Raw genomic sequence first — 8,614 nt, 5'->3', positions numbered from 1 at the left:
GGGAAGGCCATCATGTGTTACTCCTACCTGGACGATTGGTTGGTAAGGGGTCTGTCGCCAGAATGGACGTTGGAGTCTCTCATGGCGACCATGGACCTGTTGCAACGGCTAGGATTCGCTGTCAACTTCAAAAAATCATATCTGACACCGTCCAGGGAGTTGGTGTTTCTGGGGGGTTTGTTTCTTACCCAGGACAATCTGGTGAAACCTTCCAGCGAAAGAGTGGTGAAGTTTCTATCCAAGGTGGACGAGTGGGACCATGGTACGGTGGTCTCGGTTTAAAGTTACATGTTGCTGTTGGGAGCCATGGGGTCATGCATTCCGCTTGGTCCAAATTGCTGCCGGTTCATGAGACCAGTGCAGGAATTCCTTGCAGACAGGTGGATGCAGAGTCGAGGGTTGTGGTTGGACATAGTGGTCGTTGCCCGGGGGCTGGTGGTGGACTTGCACAGACAATCTCGGGGCATGCCCCTGCTGGAACCAGAGTTTCAGTTCATGATCATGGCAGATGCTTCCCTTGTGGGGGTGGGGGGTGCACTTTGACGAGTCACAGGTACGGGGTCTCTGGTCTCTGGAGGAGACGGTGTTGCATATCACTGTGCTAGAGAGCAGTGCACTGTGCACTGAAGTACTTTCTACCTCTCGTTCAAGGAACAGTAGTGTGGGTGTTGACGGACAATACCACCACAATGTTCTATTTGAGGAAGCAGGGTGGCACGCATTCCCAGATACTGTCCAAGGAGGCTCAGGAGGTCTGGCATTGGTCCCTGGCTCATATTGTGGCTTTCCATCTGCCGTGGGTTCAGAATGTTCAGGCTGACGCGCTCAACAGACACCAGTCAGCTGCACGGTTGGCGGCTGAAGGAGCAGGTTGGAAAAATCTTCTGAAAATGGGGGTCTCCCCCACTGGGCTTGTTCGTCACGCATGAAAACACGCAATGACCGGGGTTTGTCAGCAGAGTGGCTCATCTGGAGTCTATCGGGGGGAGGCGTGGGGGGATGCGTTCTAATTTCTGTGGATGGGCCTCTTCGCGTATGTGTTTCCCCCGTTTCCACTGATTTGGAGAACGATCCAGTGGGTGCGCAAGTACCAGTGCAGAGTGATATTGGTAGTGCTGTTCTGGCCCAGGCAGACGTGGTTCTCAGATCTACTTTATCTGGCTATGGAAGAGCCGTTTTGTCTAGGAGCAGACCAGGGTCTCCTGTCGCAGTACGAAGACAGTGTGGCATCATGATCTGGCATCGCTCAGCCTGGCTGCGTGGCTCCTGACCATGCTAAATTCGGTCATCTAGGTATCTCAGTGTTGGTGGATCCTGGAGGCGGCAAGGGTCCCTTCTACCAACGGGAAAGGTTCTGTGCCTGGTGTGAGGGGCATCCAGAAGTGCAGCCATTGGATGTCTCTCCTGGCCCAGATTCTTCCGTACTTGTAGCTTGTGCAAGGGGGCCTGGTGTTGTCATCGATCAAGGTGCATTTGACAGTGATTTCTAGGTTCACAAGACGGCGATATGCTACTCCCCTCTCTAGTGATCGGTTGGTTAAGCACTTTTTGAAAGGACTGTTTTCGGACGTTTCCCCTGGCGAAGAGGTCTGCACCGGTATGGAGCCTCAATGTGGTTCTCTCTGCTCCGATGAAACCAACGTTTGAACCCCTGTCAACGTCTTTCTAGAAGTTCCTCTCATGGAAAGTCGCATTTCAGGTTGCGATCATGTCGGCCAGAAGGGTGTCAGAATTGCAGGCACTGGTAATTGTCCCGCCGTATCTGAGATTTATGAGGGACAAGGTTCTCCTTGCTACTAATCCGCACTTTATCCCGAAAGTGCCGTTGGCATTTCACAAACTTGCTTCCATTGCCTTACCCGCTTTCATTGCTAATGCGACCATGCCGGCAGAAAAGGCCTTGCATTCTCTGGACGTTAAGAGGGCATTGAAGTTTTATTTGAACACCTGTTTCAGTAAGGTAGGCCCACAGCTTCAGGGGATGTTCTGTTGTTTTTGCTTTACTGTTTTTGTGTTTTGTTTTATCATGCCTCTGGTTACATGTCATTTGTGGGGTTCATTGTCATGTCTTAAGGCATGGGGTATGGTTTCCCTGTCATGCACCTTCAAGTTGTCATACTGCTATATAATCTATTCACAGAATGTGAATCCATGAAGGATCCAATGCTGGAGAAGGGAGTAGTTTCTTACCTGTAATTCCATTTCTCCAGCGTTGGTATCTTTCATGGATTCACATGCGCCCGCCCCTGAAGGCAAACCTTTGTTATGGATCCTCTTTTTTAGAGGTCAAAATCTGACGGGAAGCTGCGGGGGTTGGGCTATTTATATCAGACGTCCTATTGGTGTAGCCTGCGGTACCCAAAAAGAACACTGATAGGACACTGAAGTGTCGTAGTTTTCCATAAGAAAACGCGAAGTTAAAGTTACCGAGGTTTCCCAGCCTTTCGACGGGAAAAATTCACAGCATGTGAATCCATAAAAGATACCAACGAAATGGAGTTACATGTAAGAAACTACTCCCTTCTTCAGGAACTTTGTCTGCTTTTGTTAAGTGAAAAGTTTTACCTTTCAGGATTAGGTATGCCCTGGGAGTATGACTGCCGACTTCTGAGCAGAAATGCATGTCAAGTCGCCACAAAGGGAGTTCTAGTTACTGTCCGTTCTGGATTCACAATACATTTTAAAGAAGTTATGCCAAGTACCCAGCTTAGACATTATCAATAGCGGTTCCAAAGAAGAGTTCTGCTTTCTGATTGAGACATCCAGTAGTTGCCCCAAGAATTGAGGGTTGCAGGCACAATCCAAACTGGGAAAATCATGGAATGGGCACCAAGGTGTTTCCATGAGACTCCTCGTTCAGTGTTATATGGACCATGTCTACCACAAATAGTGATGGAGGTATTGTTGCCCCCAACCTGAAACCATCTAATGTATTGCTTTCCCCCCCCCCCCCCATACTGAGCTACAGAGCTATGTTGCTTCACAAGGTCATGCTCAGTAACCTCCCCAAAAGTTCTTTAGTTTCATTTTTTCAATGTGCCACAGATTCTACGCAAGGAACTTTCTACTGCATGTTTATGAATCTGTACGTGTTACCCCCACACCCCTAAGACTTTGACGTTCAAGCTTTGCTGTGTCTGGTGCTTGAATCATAAAACTGATGCCCGTGGTTTATGCCACAGTGTCTCCAATGGCCTCCCAGGAGCAGGTACGCTTTATTAGAACCTCTCCTTGCTCAAAGAAGTAAGTGCATCCCCCCTCCTGCCATCACCCCATGTTGTAGTGCAGATTTGCACTTTCGTGCCCATGTAACTCAAAGCTGACCCCAAAGTCCTACAATGAGAAGGAAGGGATGAGATGAAAGCAGTCGAGACATGATGTCCATTTTCCAGCGGAATGTTCCGGTCCATAATGTCGAGTCCCAAAATCACCCTTTGTGGATTCCCAAAATGGATGATTCTTCCAGGCACTAGTGACTTATGACTCCATTGAGGTGTCAAACCTGCTAAATTCTTCCCACGTGCGGCACTCCTCTTCTGATGATATACTATTGTGCTTTGTTGACAATTCTGTATAAACCAGAGGAACTTAATGTGCCATTGGCCACCTCTGAGGCAAACCTCTTAATGGAGGACCCTGCCCTGCACCGTCAAGAGACCAGAGGATTGTGTGCACTCCTGATATGTATGCTGGGCCCTTGGACTTTGTGTCCTCCTTGAACATGGTTATGCAGCAGTTGAGCATCTCTGGCTGTCGACAAATATAGGTACCAGCAGTGCTCCAGATTAGATTTTGAGGTGGGTGTATTTTACTCACTATTTTTAAACTTTGAGAGTAAATGTGATTTCAAGAGAGGAAAATGAGTTTTCTCCTTTGCAAGAGAGTAAAAATTATTTGACATCCAGCTGATGTGTGCTAATAGTTAAGACTGTATGGAAATCATTACCATGTGGCAGCTTTCTGCATTGTGACAGAAAAGCAGGTTTCTTTCACAATTAACAGATAAAGCACATGGTGCAGAGGCACAAATACCCTCTCGCAATCGGAACACATGAGCATGAACACTCTTGAATTTCACTTTCTTATAAAACAAGGGTACAACAGCAGTATAAGCTCTTTAACTCTTGACTCACATATAGCAGGTCAGCTTGAGAAGAAACTGCAGGCTTCCAGCATGCAAACATATCAGGCGAATATGGGCTATCCAAATGCAAGCTTTAATCATGTGGAACAGGTGGAAATCTGAGCAAGGTGTAAAGCGAGGGCCGAAAGAGATTGGGACTGTGTCTCCGCAGTAGAAGCTCCGCTCATATAATGTTATGTTATCGGTACTTGTATAGCGCACCGTCACAACAGAATTGTTCCCCAGGCGCTCTGGCGGACCTGTGAACAGGAAGGGTGGAGGTTAGGGTTAGTCGGGAGGAGGGGAGAAAGAGTGGGAGATGTGGTGTGCTGTTGGCAGCTTCAGCTCGGTTGACACCGAGTGCTGGGCTTTGGTGCTAGTATCGGATCAGATGAAGGCCTCGAGTGCTGTGGGTGAAGTTTATGTGTTGTTGATGCGGTGTGGTAAAGTGCGTGCAGATTTCTAGGAGAGAGATGGTTGTGTGGTTTTGTGTGGGTTTAAGTAAGCAGAAGATTGAGGATTGGGTTAGTGGGGTCTGTATCCAGGTTCAGGTACTTACGATTCCGTTAGAGTTGTATACCTGTGAGTTCGGATGTTACTGTGGGTTCGGATGTTGCTGGTTCTTGGTGGCTGACTCGATTTGGTGGTGTTGCGCTGGTCCAGCTGTATCCTATTGAATATAGTATGGATTGGTGGGTGCGTCTGAACCTAATCTTCAGGTGTGGGACTGGGTGGGTGATATGTATTCTTAGGTAATCTAGTGTGACCCTGGTCAGTTAAAGCTTTGACTGGTTCAGGGTTGCGGTCATGTTGAAGTGTTGTCCTAGTGGGTCCGTCTTGGTGAGCGTGTGTATTCAGACGTTCGTAACCTTCTGTCGTTACTGATTCTTTGATTTCCGTGGAGCGAACATCCTTGAGACTGTTGTTTAGTTGTAGTTTGTGTGGTGGGGCATTGTGCTTCCTGCTTTGTATTGGTGGGCCGTGTGTAGTGATGAAACATTCTGTTTCTCACCCATTGCCTTGCACCCGTGATGCAGTGCTTCCTTTCCCTCTCTATGATTTTTTCTAAGGGCTGCTGGGGAAGGTCATAGTTAGGTCCATGTCCTCTTGATGATTTGTTCTAGTTTTTCTGTCTTAGTTTGCTATGTTTACTGTCTTTGGTCGTATTGCGAGTGTCTCCCGTTCGAAAGGTATAACATGGACTTCAGTAGTGCAGACTCCACTCCTAATATAGAAAAGCTATACAGAGGATTATGCTTTTATCACATAGAGCAGTAACTTTGAGCAGGTAAATTGTGGGTGACAACAGTAGAAATTCCACTTGCATGGAGAACGAACTGCATGGGATGGAGCAGTGCAAGCACCCCCACACTCAAGAGGAAAATTAAGGGCCTTCCCCACAGCCGTGCAAGCTACGCTCATATAGAACTGGAACATCATAGGACTCGACAGTCCACGTTTCTGTCGCAGAGATCATGCCCAGCATGTGCCTCACAGATACAGCAATCGGAGAATCACCCGCATAGAACAGGAGCAGTTAATTTCCTCAGCAGTGCAAGGTCCTCAAAGAAGGAACTAATATAACAATTTGGGAGTCAAATGAGTACAAATGTAAGGCCAATTCCCAATGTGAGTATTTTCTAAGCGACTAAATGAAATGTAAACTTGAAAACGGAAATGCTTTTGTAATTACTTCTTTGCACAGAGTTATTCATACACATTAAAAGATATAGGTTCACTTCTTCCAATCAGGCATTGATGGTATTATTTTCTGTCTATGGTACTACGTGCACTACTGGTCCAAACATATCCATGGAGCTGTGTCGTTGTCCTGTTTTTGTTAGGAGTATATTTACACACTGTTTATATTTTGGGTGTATTTGCCTATTTTTAGAGAGTACATGTGGCCGTTCTACCCCTTATCTGTAGGGTTGGCAGTAGGCATTCAGTAAACCATAATTATAAGGCATTCAGCCTTACAAAACCAAATTATTTCTATACCAATTCCCAGCCACTCTACAGCTGGTTCACTTTCTAAAACATGTTACAGAAGGGGAAATTACTATAATACAGAGCGATGGTCGCTCAATATGCCTTTCATAATTTCGGGTCTCGCTGTTGGGTCTTGTCTGTATATATTTAATTTTTAAGACCGAAAAACCCAGCCAATCGCCAGTAAAGCAAGCATGAATTGTATTGTGTGTGTTCACGTTCGTTAGTGGATTTGTCTGTTGAAATTCAATGAAAGTCCTCATTCTCTGTAACTAGTACTACATAATGCTATGATACAACAGTACAGTGAGGTAAGGCCTCAATGCTAAATTCTATATCTAAGGTCATGGTCAAATCTTGGCAGGACAGAGTTAATGATTTGTAATTTAACATAGCGCTTTTGCTAAAGGTCTGTTCATGGAACATATTTACATACAATTATCACCCAACCGAAGTTGGTAATCGTTTTTCGACCTTGGAAGGAAGAAAGGCTGAGTTGGCCTTGCTGGGGTTCAAACCTGCAACCTGCATAGAAGACACAGATTGCAGCAGTGAGTGCTCAACTGACTGAGCGATCTTACCAGCTAACATCCTACAGAGGTCGGTACACGACTGAGGTATAATAATCACATTGCCTAGAAGTTGGACAAACCATGCATGAAGCGCTACATAAAGAAGTTAAATATCCTGATTATCACTACTGGGGCAGATTTTGCTGAGTTTATATTTGAATTACAAATAGAACTCTTTCATGCACTTCATGCAGAGTTAGGTTTTTGATGTTTAATTGTAGTCTTGAGGATTTGACGGGGAATGTGACTCCTGTGATTGGTCTAGTGACAATCCCTCACCTTTGAGCAAGGACTATGCTGCCACTGACCATTTATAGTAATTTACCCCACTGACTGCAAGGTAAGGTTGAATGGATGTAAACTAGACCTTGCATTAAGACATGCCCGACACCTCTGTCTTATTTTCCCTGGCCTGCCTCCCTTGACTCCATTTCTGGCCTGCTAATTCTGCTAATGATTTTGCTCACACTAGGGTACTTCCTCAGTTAATCCTAGTGCATTGTAACCTATGTAATATATGTAATTAGTATGATTGTTATTTACTGGTATTGTTTAAATTTTTGTGATGTAACCTCCTTACCTGTATGTTTGTCCTTGCAACTGTTGTACAAATTGCGCCCTGATGCCCCCGGGCCTGATGGTCTGCGCGTTATAAATAAACAAATACAAATACAATACAAATACTCCTTTTACACAGTTTTTATAATTCAAGTGTAAATTAAATTATTAGAGTACAAATTATTTGCCTCAGCAAGAGTGTAAAAAGTATGCAAAAGGCAACCAAAGCATGATAAAACCTGAAAATTAATAGGAGCCATTAGAAAGAAAACAGTTGTTCAGCAAAGATGTCTGGTTTCTAACAATGTATTACATTTGTGGAAACCCTTCTCCTAAATAATGTGTATGAAGGATGTCCATGAATTGATCGAAAGGATAAAAAACCAAAATGGTTTCCTCTCCCACAGACATTTCTGACAACCCTCTCCCCCCGCACCCCCCCCCCAGCACCTTACTTGCTTTTGGGTGGCAAACTTCGCTGGGTGCCGCCGCCAACATCTCTCTGTGATGCTTATTCCCTTCACTTGCGTGCATGTGAACTGGTGCTGCAGGGTCCCTTTTTAAAAAAAATAAAAATATTTTATTTTTTTGTTTTATGCTGGACACCCCTGCTCCCCTTGTTCACTGTAATCACACCGAATGGTAGATTTTGTTTTACATGTTTGGCTGTATGTAATTTTCATACAGCTGAAATTCGAACATATCTACCATTCGGTTTATTATGTTCAGTCTTTTATACGGATACTGTGTATTAACACACCATATAGAAGCATCTTGATGATAAATGAACACCGCACAGGAACGCAATCTGTGCAATGCTGGTTTGCTTTCACTGAAAAGCATAATTTGTTTCAGAAGATAATCTCAGTTCTAACCCAGTTTTCCATCTTCCTAAATATATGATCTTATAATGCTAAGAAAAAATAAACCATTCCTTGTATCACTGTGTGCTATTCTTTCTGAAAGTCTTCAAAAAAAGAGACTTTTCTCCATGGCCTGCAATTACATCCACGTAGACAAATCAAAAGAAGTCCTCTGGTTTCTGTCAAGCAGCCTGACCTTTACACTGCCCTCTGCTCCAAACTGGTGTGTCATTATAAAGATGACGTATTTACAGGATTTTAATTCTTAAAAAGGCCTGGTACGACACTTATCTGAAGAACTGAGCCATAACTATACACACCCATACTAAAAGAAATCTGCCTATTGTGATGAATCGAGGGAATTTGTCCCTTCTCCCTAATGGGGGGGGGCTTCCTGTGTGCCCAGGGAGGTGAGCCTACTCTGCAATTCCCTTGCTAGGGGTAGAGGCAAGTGGAACCTCACCGGAGAGACTCCCCTTAAAGGACACAGACTCCTGTTCCCATGA

Source organism: Ambystoma mexicanum, chromosome 8, assembly GCF_040938575.1.
Source record: "Ambystoma mexicanum isolate Mex_15411 chromosome 8, UKY_AmexF1_1, whole genome shotgun sequence".
NCBI classification, from domain to species: domain Eukaryota; kingdom Metazoa; phylum Chordata; class Amphibia; order Caudata; family Ambystomatidae; genus Ambystoma; species Ambystoma mexicanum.
Note: the sequence above shows the minus strand (reverse complement) of the source record.